This window comes from Geotrypetes seraphini, chromosome 12 (assembly GCF_902459505.1).
Source record: "Geotrypetes seraphini chromosome 12, aGeoSer1.1, whole genome shotgun sequence".
In the NCBI taxonomy this organism is placed as follows: Eukaryota; Metazoa; Chordata; class Amphibia; order Gymnophiona; family Dermophiidae; genus Geotrypetes; species Geotrypetes seraphini.
Window position 1 is genome coordinate 118,505,080 of NC_047095.1, and position 13,198 is coordinate 118,518,277.

Sequence of the window (13,198 nt, forward strand, 5' to 3'; positions counted from 1 at the left end):
AATTTGTCAAAGCGTGGGGTAATGATATCCTTCAGAACAGAAACAAATTTTGCAAAATGTCAGTTTGAAGGATGTATGTGGTTGTGGAAATATTTGATTTTGTCTACTCAGAATCTCTGCGTCCATCGCCAATTAGCACTGAAATATTTAAATGTGTGTGTGTGTGGGGGGGGGGAGTAGACAGAATCAATACAGATATTTGGGGGGTCAATTTGTAAGCTTCTCTCTCACAACACTCTTCTCATTGTGGCAGCCCACAACCACCCCCTGCTGGCCACAACAAGCACAGCACAATGAGAAAAAGGTATACAGTACTGTACTGTTTATTAACAGACATCCACAAAATATTTATGGTGGTCTCAGCATTCATCCTCCCCTCCTCCTAACCCAACCCAGGCTCTCTCTCTTCTATCCCCTATCCCTTTCTGTCTTCTTTCTCTCTGTTTTTTCTCTACACTACCCTCAAAGGCTCCTTTTTCTTCACTTCCTCCCAAAGGCACACGTTCTCTCTCCCCCCTTGTTTCCTCCCTCCAAGGCACACTCTCTCTTTCCCTTCCCTTTTCTACCCAAGGTTTTAGGGAAAAATTAGTGCAAACACTTCTAAGTAAAGTGTGTGTGTGTGGGGGGGGGGGGTGGTTTCACCCCACACCCTCCTGTCTCTTCTCATTTGTCCACATGTGCTTTAGTTCCATCACCGTTTATTGAAGCTTCTTACATCTCAAATGATAAGGCTGACTTTGACTAAGAGGTGAGCACTTGGGTCCTTCATTACAGAATTCATTACCAGCTACTATATAAGTAGTGTTACCAGCTACTTAGGTTTTCGAACAGCATTAAAAGCACGACTTAGTGCTACTTTCCTAATTTTGACATTATGAGTTGAGTTCTGTCATTGCCCTTAAATCTCGTATATTTAAGTAGCTAGATGTTGAATGTGTATAATTTTTTAAATGTAAACCACTTAAATACATGGTGATACGCAGTATATAAAATAATTTAATCCCCCCCCAACCATGGATCAACCTCAACAGAACGAGACTTGGGAGTGATTATCAGCGCAGACATGAAAACTGCTGATCATGTGGAGAAGGCTTCATCTAAGGCAAGACAGTTGTTAGGTTGCATCCGCAGGAGTTTCGTCAGCCGGAAGCCTGAAGTCATAATGCCATTATACAGAACCATGGTGAGACCTCATTTGGAATACTGTGTGCAATTCTGGAGGCCACACTACCGAAAAGATGTGCTGAGAGTAGAGTCGGTGCCACGGATGGCCACCAGGATGGTCTAGGGGCTCAAGGATCTGTCGTACGAGGAAAGGCTGAAAAATTTGCGGCTGTACTCACTCGAGGAACGTAGGGAGAGAGGAGATATGATTGAGACGTTTAAGTATATTACCGGCCATATCGAGATGGAAGAAGAGATTCTCTTTCTCAAAGGACCCTCGGCCACTAGAGGGCATCCGCTCAAACTCAGGGGCGAGAAATTTCATGGCGACACCAGGAAATATTTCTTCACCGAGAGAGTGGTTGATCCTTGGAACGAGCTCCCGGTGCAGGTGATCGAGGCAAACAGCGTGCAAGAATTTAAAAGCAAATGGGATGCCCATGTGGGATCCCTTAGAGGGTTAAGCCAAGGGTACCTGTCACCGGGAGTGGGATCCCTAGGATAGTAGACTTGGGGGTGGGTCAGTAGTGGGGGCAGACCTGATGGGCTATGGCCCTTATCTGCCGTCATCTTCTATGTTTCTATGTTAACCTATCTGAACCAAGGCTCTTCAGCTCCTGCAGTGCCACTCTATGCCTCCAGTCTGCGCTGTCCGCCTTCTGTCTGTTTCTCACTTGCAGTGGGGAAGGGGGTAAAACACGGACCTGATGGACCTTGTGGATCTAAAACCGCACGTCCTTAAAAATCTGAGGTCCGTGCCTCTTGTCGTTTCTGGCTCTGACAGACCTCAATGACAATTTAGCTCTGACGTATCCGTCTCAGCATTGGGAGGGAAAAGTATTAGGATCCGTCAACTCTAAAATGTCATCGAGGTCTGTCAGAGCCAGAGACTAGTGCTGGAGCGGCTCTAAAACGAATCCTTTAAACCGGTTGTCAGGTAAAAGAAAGTGCGAGATGGTTGTGCTTAGTATATCTCTATCCCACCCTGCCTATGGGGGTCTGCTTAAACCTGACTTTCTTTCTGGGCGCTGTCCATTCTCATTCGTATTTGTTTTCAGTAAATTAAAAAATCTAAAGTCCGCGCCACTTTTAGTCCCTGGCTCTGACAGACCTCGATGACATTTTAGCGCTGACGGATCCTAATACTTTTCCTTCCCTATGCTGAGACGGATCCGTCAGCGCTAAATTGTCATCGAGGTCTGTCAGAGCCAGAAACTACAACTGGCACGGACCTCAGATTTTTAAGGATGTGCGGTTTTAGATCCGTGAGGTCCGCGTTTTACCCCTTCCATGCAGTGTGTGTGTCACTGAGCATATGATGCATACACTTATTTTCTACATGGGTGCCACTTCATATTAAGGACAGAACATCCACTCCTGTTGCTGTCCTCTGTAACTGAGTCATGGTTTTGGTTTTGTTTTTTCATTCTGTATTAGCCCATGGCCCTTGCCATTCCCAGAAACAAATTACGCAATATACAGTACTCCCCCCAAATTTGCAGGGGTTCTGTTTTTATTCCGTTTTTGTTCAGTTGCTGAATGGCTCAGGTACCAGCAGAAAAAAGCTCTTCCAGAGATGCAAAACGATGTCCACGCATAGTTTTTCAATGATGACATTCCCTATGGTGGGCGAGCGTTGTCGTGAAGAATGAGTGGCCCAGCCAAGAGCAACTGAGGTTGGGATTTGTGCATTTTTCTGCGCATTTTTTGCAAAAAAAAAAAAAAAGATCACAATAATACACTGCTGTGACACTTCTTCCACATGGAACTTTGTCTGTGATGATGATGCCTTCATGATCATAAGCAAAAATCATCATTTGTTTGACTTTTGATTGAACTCATCAAAATTTTTTTGGCCGTGGGAAAGATGGAGCTCTCCACTCGTCATTGAAAAACTACACAAATACGGCCGGGAGATGTTACCTCATGCTCCCTACAGTCCAGACATGATTCCACCAGACTTCGACCTTTTTCCAAAGTTGAAACCACCTATGCGTGGACATCGTTGTGCATCTCTGGGAGAGCTTTTTTTCGCCGGTACCCGAGCCATTCGGCAACTGAACAAAAACGGTGTCTTGGATGGAATAATGAAGCTTCCCTGACGTTGGAACTCAGTCATTGCAAAGCAGGGAGACTATATTGAAGGATTGTAAATATTTGAAGGATTGTAAATACTTAAAAAAAAAAAAAACATGTAAATTTTTTACAAAAGTGTGCATTACTTATGAAATGACCCTAGTATATATGCAGTAACACATGGTTCTGTATTAGTGACGGCTTTGCTTTGTGCACAAAATAATTATGTTGGCACTCCACATTTATGATGGAAAGTTTTGAGCATAAAATCCAACTAGTTACTAATCCAGCACTTTAATCTTTATTCAGGACACCTTCCCTCTGGGAGAAATGCTTCACACCTCTACTCATGTCCAAAGAAGCTGAAGAAACAAAAAGGTATAGGAAAAGGGAAGGGGGCACAAATGGAGGAGGGGGAAGAGGGCAGGGGAAAGGCACCACCACCCCGGGCGCCGCTCACCCTTAACTCTACCACTGGGTCCAGAGGAAGGCTACTAAAATGGTTGGTGGTCTTCATCATAAGGTGTATGGGGACAGACTTAAAGATATCCAATATACAGGCACGAGAAAGAAAATCAATTCTGAATCCAATAACTTTCTTGCTATATATTCAAAAATAAATAAATTGCACCACAGGTTCATTGAAAAGTTTAATTTGCATCAAATCTCATGAAATAATGAATATTGCATGATGAGGGGAGAGCCTCAGATCCCCGTGCGTAACAGATGATTACTGCCGCACTGGAAAGGGAAAAGGTCTTCACCGGCTCATCCCCCTCCCACCCACAGTCAGACACTTCAAAAGATCCGGATTTTTCCCAAAAATATATGTGTTCCCAAATGTGTCTAAACTACTTAGCTGTAGGAGGAGCAATTGACTCTGTGTCTCTGCCAGTCCTCGCCGTTGAGCTAGCTGCCATTTCGCTAACAAGCTGCGTCAGGGCTCCGTTCAGCGTGGCAGCGTTTTGAGTCTGCCAGCTTGTTAGCGAAACGGCAGCTAGCTCAACGGCGAGGACTGGCAGAGACACAGAGACTCTATTACGTCAATTGCTCCTCCTACAGCTAAGTAGTTTAGACACATTTGGGAACACATATATTTTGGGGAAAAATCCGGATCTTTTGAAGTGTCTGACTATGGGTGGGAGGGGGATGAGCCGGTGAAGACCTTTTCCCTTTCCAGTGCGGCAGTAATCATCTGTTACGCACGGGGATCTGAGGCTCTCCCCTCATCATGCAATATTCATTATTTCATGAGATTTGATGCAAATGAAACTTTTCAATGAACCTGTGGTGCAATTTATTTATTTTTGAATATATAGTGAGAAAGTTATTGGATTCAGGACAGACTTAAAGATCCCTGAGTGGGAGCCCGGGCGCTGGGGGGTCCTCCATGGGAGAGAGACCTTTGTCGTCCGTCTAGAGAGTCAGCGAACAGTGGCAGAGTCCTCCCCGAGAGAACTGGAGGAGCCGCGCGGATAGGTCCGGTGGCCGAGGCAGCGGTGGAGGCATCGCCTGCGAGTTTCGTAGGAGCCGAGAGCAGGGTTCGGTGCCATTTTGCTTCCGAATGGGTAATTCAATCATCTGGGTCTGTGCTAGGTGAGGAGCCGCGGCACAGAGATCCACTGCAGAGCTTTCAAAGATAATGAGCCGAGTTTTTGGGATGTGAAATGAATCATCCGAGTTTCCATTAATTCCTAAGGGGAAATTTGCTTTGATATATGAGTCCTTTGCATTAGGAGCATGCTTCTGGAAAGAATTATGCTCGTAAACCAAGGTACTAGTGCACTGTCATTTGTACTGTCCAATGTAATCCACTGTGAATGTCAGCTTGTAACCCATTCTGAGCTACTGGGAGGACGGGATAGAAATCAAATTAAATAAATAAATAATATCCTTATATAATAAAACGAAATTCAAATGCACAAAAATGGAGGGAAAAGGAAATGAACTACAGCTTATGACAGAATGAGTAGAGGTAAACACATTAGGATTTTTCCTTTTTTACAGGATGCCAGCTGGCCATCTTATAATACCCCATTAATATGCAAATACGCTTTTAAATGTGTTTTAAACCCATCAAGAGATGTTAATTGAAGCAAAACAAAAAGAGGATGACCCAAGTTTCCACAGTGAACATAATGGCGAGACCAAACCAAACAAAAATGTGGAAACTAAACAGTGTTCCAAATCTTCTTTTACTTCCCCCTCCGTATTTGCGTATCTACGGTTTTGATTATTCGCGGTTTTATGCCAAAAAAAATCATTTTCATTTTTCGGGCTATTTTAAGCTCTGTGAGCCCCCCTTAAGCCTTACCTGGTGGTCTAGCGGGTTTTTGGGCAGGAGTGATCTTCCCACGCTCCTACCCCATGCAGATCGCTCACAGGAAATGGCTCGAGAGACAACGGGAGCTCAAGGCAGCCATTTCCTGTGAGCGCTCTGCATGGGGCAGGAGCGTGGGAAGATTGCTCCTGCCCCATAACCCACTAGACCACCAGGTAAGGCTTAAGGGGGGGGGAGCTTACAGGGCTTAAAATAGCCGGGGGTAAGCGAGGGTTAGAGGCATTACCCGAATATTATTTGCGTTTTTTAAATATTCGCGGGCCGGCTCTGCCCTTAACCACTCTGGATATGGAGGGAGAAGTGTATTTATCCAAAAACATAGAAGCGCTATCCACATTTGTGTAGTACGGACTCAACCCGGGCCATGTTTTGGCAAACCACCTTCCTCAGGGATAAGATGGAACTATGAGGACTTTATTCAATGTTCTCAGAGTTCTTACCGTTATGTTCGGGCTTAACAAGCATACAAAATAAGGTGGCTCTTCTCTAGTTAGTACCTTAAAGGAGTCGGCTTAAAGGAAGCCACCAGTTCACTTTGTGGCTAATGCGCAGACCCTATACCAGGGGTCCCAAAAGTCCCTCCTTGAGGGCCGATTCCAGTCGGGTTTTCAGGATTTCCACAATGAATATGCATGAGATCTATGTGTATGCACTGCTTTCAATGCATATTCATTGGGGAAATCCTGAAAACCTGACTGGATTCGGCCCTCAAGGAGGGACTTTGGGGACCCCTCCCTATATTTTTTTCAGTCCTGTTTCCTACCCACCCCTCCCCCACTTTCATCAATGATGCTGGAGGCAATATTTCTCTTTTTCTCCATGACTCATTTCTGTTGTACCACATGGGCTTCCCAATTCCTGGACTTCTTTTAACATCTACCCATCCCTTTTTGGCCTATTGACACCATTTAACAAGTAAGACGATACAAGTACAAAAAAAATTAAATCAGATTTTTCTCATGGTTTCTTTATTCATTGCTCATCTTACTAATATTAAAGATCTGTACTTCATGAACAGACTTCTTCTCTCAAACCTTTGCGTCTTCTCTCACACCCTGCCCCCTCCAGCATCATATGGTAGTGTGACACTGAGCCACTTTCTCTGTCACTCTATACCTGGTTTTATCAGGTGAGAAGGGGCCTGGCCTATTTTAATTCGCCCATTCAACACCATCTTTTCTTTTGGGTCTCGGAGCTGAGGATGGACTTCAGGGTACATGTACCACCTCTGTCTTTGATTTCTTGGGCAATGGCTGCTGCTCTTTGAGGCCCTTGGGGAAAGGGGTCAGCTCGCCCTTCTCCAGACAGGTGGTAAGATGTGGGCGCATCATGTGGTTCTCATAGGCACTGGTGGGGTCCCCTTCAGGGGCCAGGAACTCCACAGCATTGGCAATGGCGTACAAGCCACAGTCGTCCCAGTTGGGTTGGCAATCAGCCTTTAAAAGATGAATCTCTAGGCATCCCTCCTGGGCCAGCTCTCCGTAACATTGCATCAGTTGCTGTTGGCTTTCCAGAGTGAGGCATTGAGGGCCTAGGCTATCGGCCACTTCCACATATTCACCTCGCCGGCAGGAGGTGAACCAGTGCTCTCGGCTAGCATCAAAGTGAATCTGTACTCCAGGGCTCCCTATGGATTGGAAGCCATCTTTGCAACAGGAGAGGAGTGTGGTCTGCAAGCCCTCGGGTCCATACTGCTTCTTAAGGAGCTGCTGGGCTGCGTCAATCAGCTTGTCATCCAGCCAGTCTCGGCTTGACAGTATCTCTTTGTGCTCCATGCTCAAGTGGAGGCTCGGCAGCCAAGGACAGTGGGTGGATTGCATTTCCTGCTGCCTTGCACTCCTCGGGGAGGAATTTGCCGGAAGTCTCTGGAGCTTTGCAGGCTCATTCTGCACAGCTTCCTGCTTCCTTTTTCTGCCATGAAACCTTCCTATGGCTTCGGAGGGCACATGATCACCTGCCTTGAAGTCATCGCCAGCAATGATCTGGGCTCTCTTTGTCCTTTCTTCCCAGCTCAAAGGGCCAGTGGCTTCCATACCTTCACATACAATATCTTCAGGAGCCTGGGCATCTGTGGAAGTGTCACTTTGGGACCCAGGATGTTCTGGGGTGGTGGTTGGTTCCACATTCTCCTCTTGAACCTTAGCTTCCTTCTCTTCTGAAGTGGCAGCCCTGTCCAATTTCTGTTCCGATTGTGCTTGTGATCCTCGTATTGGCCTCCATCCACACCAGCGTTGGAAGAAGGAGTAGCTTCTGCTCTGCTCTGTCTCCTCAGTCGGAGGAGTGTTTGGCGGAGCTCCACTGAAGGCATCAAGAAGGCGTGTCCTTACCGAAGAGAGAAGGCATGGCAGCCAATTGGCTTGGGGGGTATCCATGATCTCCAAAGGATATTGGGCCTAGATATAAGTTTAGCACCTAGTTTCTTGTTGAGTAAATAGATCACAGCAGATCCTTTGTATGTATATATATATAAAAAATAAATATTGTGAACAGTCTGAAGTCTAGATCAACCTGTAATAGAAATCTGCAAGCAAAGAGAGAAGCATGTTTTATCACCCTGTCTATTTATCTTTCTGTCCATCTACCTATCAACCCTTCTCATCTCTGCTCATTCATTATTAACTATCTGTCATTTACGTATCCTTCTAACTTTCTGTCCGTCCATTCAAACTTCTTTCAATCCATCTATTTCTTGCCATCTTTCTCTTCTTTTTCCCTTTATTCATACATACATACATCTATCCATCCATCTTGATGAAGCTGTCCACTCATCCACCCATTGACTTCTCTGCTCATCTATCTTAGCTATCTCAGCCCTCTATAATATACCCATGAATTGTTTTCAATCATCCATTCATTCACTTAGCTCAATTCCTTCCTAGCCAGGTCCTTATACTTCAGTGGAATCATTGAAGACCTCGACAAGTTTATCTGGTTAGGGATTGCAGTTTCAGCTCCCATCACCTCTAATAGATCTCCCCAAGGGACAGCTGTTTGCAACGAGTATATCTTAGGCTTTCATTCTAGCTCCCCAGCCATAAAAGAGTGAACCCCTGTGGCCACTTTACCTGGGTATACAATTCCAAGTCGTCCAAAGTCGTAGGCTAACTAATTTCCCGATACTGCCCGGGCAGAGATACTTGTAGCTTTTTGGTGGCTGGGGGTGTCACACACAGCTTGCCAAAGCAGCAGGATAACTCGCACCTCATCGCTGACATCACAGACACTTGCATGGGACCCCCTAGTCCCACTATGTTCAACAGCAGGAGGGACTACCAGTGCCTGTGCTATAGAAAGCACACTGGTTGCTCATCCCACTTCGGATTACTTATAAAATTGCTCTCTTTTAACTTTCAAGCCCCAAAAAACCAACGAGCCTGCTTTCATAGATAGACTCCTAATTCCATATGATCCTCCCAGAGCTTTAAGATCTGCCTCTCAACACTCTTTATGTCCCCTCACTAAAAAATTATTGGTACCCACCGTGCATCCATCTTCTCTTTCATGGCACCCACGACCTGGAACTCCCCCTCCCAGCATATATCAGAGCAGAAGAAAATATAGATTAATTCAAGGGTAGTTTAAAATGCTTCCTTTTTAAAGATGCCTATGAGTAATTTATCTTTTCTCCTATCTTCTCTTTACCTTTACTCGGTCCTCCTTCCCCTTGTTATTACCCTTTTTTTTGGTATTCTTTTCTTTACAAAATTGTAGTTTTCCCTCCTCTTGTCCTGCTAACCTTCCCTACATCAAGAACAAAATCTTTTCCAGAGAAAGGAAAATGGTAAAACCAGAGGACATAATTTGAGGTTGAGGGGTGGTAGACTCAAGAGCAATGTAAGGAAATTCTTCTTTACGGAGAGGTTGATGGATGCCCGGAATGCGCTCCTGAGAGAGGTGGTGGAGAGCAAAACGGTGACAGAGTTCAAAAAAGTGTGGGATGAACACAGAGGGTCTAGAATCAGAAAATAATAGTACATATTGAAGAACTAAGACCAGTACTGGGCAGACTTGCATGGTCTATGTCTGTGTATGGCCGTTTGGTTGAGGATGAGCTGGGGAGGGCTTCCATGGCTGGGATGGTGTAGATGGGCTGGAGTGAGCTTTGACGGAGACTTCAGGAGTTGGAACCTAAGCACAGGACCGGGCAGAGCTTTGGATTCTTGCCCAGAAATAGCTAAGAAGATGGAAAAAAATTTAAAAAATTGAATCAGGTTGGGCAGACTGGATGGACCATTCAGGTCTTTATCGGCCGTCATCTACCACGTTATGTTACTAAGTTTGTTTAGTCTTCTTTAGGTCTTGTCTGTTATTTGGTGTTAGTATCCCCCTTTTATGTGTTATTGTAATGTACAACGCTTTGAATTTTATGATTAGCGTTTAATCAAAATATAATAAACTATGAAACTTACCTGCCTTTTATTTTATTTCAGTATTTATATACCACTTTATTTATTTATTTCGATTTATATCCCATCTTCCTGGAAGCTCAGGTTACAACCGTATAAATACTCCCAAACCTTTCCAGACGAAAAACCCGCCTCTTGGTTTATGCTTAACCATCTACGTCGGCGAAAGAGCAGTTCTCTCACTTTGACACCCTGCTGGAACTATTTATTTATTTAATACAATTTATATAATCCGTCCTTCCCAAAGAGCTCAGAACGAGTTACACAGTAACATACATTTCAAGTTTCATTTAAAATTTGATAAAATGCTTATAAATATTTCTAAGCGATTTACATTAAGAGAACTAGGGTAAAAATAAAAAGAATACTTAAATCATACCAAACTAAAACAAGACAGTCACTTACAGGGAGAAAAAAAAAAAAGGAAGGAGGGTAGAAGTACAAATGTGATTGGAAAGTAACATTAAATGGGGGGGAAAACATAAGGGAGGGTTAAGTGGTGGCCTAAGAAAGGCTGGTTGTAACTGTGGATATATTAATTTAAGGATCTGAAGTTTATCTCTGGATTTTTTTCTCTTGACTTTAGCTCTCAAATACCTCTTTAAAAAGGAAACCTTTGAGGGAAACTAAACTTAAACTTTGACCATGTCACTCTTCTCTGGACCCTTTCGAGTAGTACTGAGTAGGGAAGGCATATAGCAGGTTTGGCAGAGAATTATAGGCTTATAGAAATAATATATGCAAGGGGTAGGGTATAAAACAGGAGTAGGGAACTCCGGTCCTCGAGAGCCATATTCCAGTCGGGTTTTCAGGATTTCCTCAATGAATATGCATTGAAACCATTACATGCATATAGATCTCATGCATATTCATTGGGGAAATCCTGAAAACCCGACTGGAATACGGCTCTCGACAACCGGAGTTCCCTACCCCTAGTATAAAAGGTAGCACAGGGGCAATAGAGAGTTAGTGACATATTCTATCCCTCTTTGCTAGCCTGAGGTCATAGAACTCACTCCCCTGTTATACCTTATTGGATTAGTATCCATTGAATTAGTTCTTGTTTTTGTATATTATTTGACTGCATTGATTTTTATTGATACAATAAACCGTTTGGATTCAAAAAACTATGACTGGTGGTCATTCCTGTGAAGGGCTTTAGCAGCCGGCTCTTCATACAAACTACATTTTTACAATTTCTTGTTATACTTTCAGGCTAATGCAATTAATTCTTAGCCTAAATCTTAATATAGGTCTATTGCTCACCTTGTTGGATATAGTGTGGGCATGTCCAGGCGTACATTCAGGGCAGGTTGCATAAGGTCTATGGAAATAATAATCTGGGCATGCTTGTACATGGGCTTGATGGATGCTGCCTGAAAAGGCTATATAAAAGCAGTTCGCATACAGGGATAAGCTTTATTACATGCCTGTCAGTTCGGATGTATTTTGATGCTTCGAGGCATAGTATTGTCTATGTAAGTCTATGTAAGTAACTTACCCCCTCCTTTACTAACACGTAGCACAGGTTTTAGTGCCGGTAGTGGCAGTAACTGCTCCGACGTTCATAGAATTCCTATGAACATCAGGGAAGTTGTTGCCGGCACTAAAACCCATGCTACGTGATAGTAAAGGAGCGGTTTAATTAGTAAGCCAGTTAATTATTAATTGCTATAGGATGATGTGTGACAGAAATGTCTCGCCGATGTCGCAATAGCTGTGATAACATTCTGTTACATTTGTGGCGTGTACACGCTTAAGCTTCAGAGACGCACCGTGACTTGACTTGTTAAGAAAGCATACGAGCCGTACTTCGGTTGCAAGATTGGTGATCAAGACAAACCTAGGGCTCCTCACATTTGCTGTGCAAAATATTTCGTCGATCTTAGAGTTTGGCTCCAAGATACTCGGCAGTCACTGCCATTTGCTTTCCCAGTGATATGGCGAGAACAGAAGGATCACTTGACAGACTGTTACTTCTGTCTGGTTTCTCTGGTAAAAATAAGAAATCAATTGAATACCCCAGTCCTCCTTCAGCCTCATGGTGACAGTCTTCCAGTACCGAAGCCACCAGAGAAATGGAGCTTAAATGAAACCAAAGAAGACTCTGCAGTGCACCAGCCAAGCACCGACAGTGACATTGAGCCTCCTAACACAGTCAGAATTAAACGACCTGGCCAGGGACTTAGGTTTGTCAAAAGCAGGGTTCAAGACTGCAGGGATGGTGTTTGCTCTCACTGGGTTTGAAGCCACCAAGACGATTTAACAAATTTCTTTGCACAGGTTGAAAACCCTCTGTTACCCCAGGTACCACAGTCAGATTTTGAGCCTACCAGGACGGATAGCATGAGACAGAATCCTACTGCCACCACTACATATAAAGCTAGGCCTGATGAAACAATTGTAAAGACTTTGAATAAAGATGGTTCGAGCATTGAATACATATCCATGGTGAGGCCCCACCTGGAATACTGTGTGCAATTCTGGAGGCCGCATTACCGTAAGGATGTGCTGAGACTGGAGTCGGTCCAGAGAATGGCCACCCGGATGGTCTCGGGACTCAAGGATCTCCCGTACGAGGAACGGCTGGATAAGTTGCAGCTGTACTCACTCGAGGAACGCAGAGAGAGGGGAGACATTCAAGTGTCTCACGGGCTGCATCGAGGTGGAAGAAGATATCTTCTTTTTCAAGGGTCCCGCGGCAACAAGGGGGCATCCGTGGAAAATCAGAGGCGGAAAACTGCACGGGGACACCAGGAAATTCTTTTTCACTGAAAGGGTGGTTGATCGCTGGAATAGTCTTCCACTTCAGGTTATTGAGGCCAGCAGTGTGCCTGATTTTAAGGCCAAATGGGATAGACACGTGGGATCTATTCACAGAGAAAGGTAGGGGAGGGTCATTGGGGTGGTCAGACTAGATGGGCCGTGGCCCTTATCTGCCGTCTATTTCTGTGTTTCTATCACATATTTTACTTGGACTTACCATGGAACAACGGAAGGCAGGAATTTTCAATGGTTCACAGATCAGACCCACATTTCATAGCATTAATGAATGAAATCAAGTCATGTGCCTGGTGTTCATTTGTTCTTGTTGTGAAAAACTTTCTTGGCAACAAGAAGGCAGACAACTACACACAATTAGTAGAGGATATGCTCTTTCATTTTCAACAGGCTTGGTTGTAACATGAGTGTTAAGGTCCATTATCTGCAC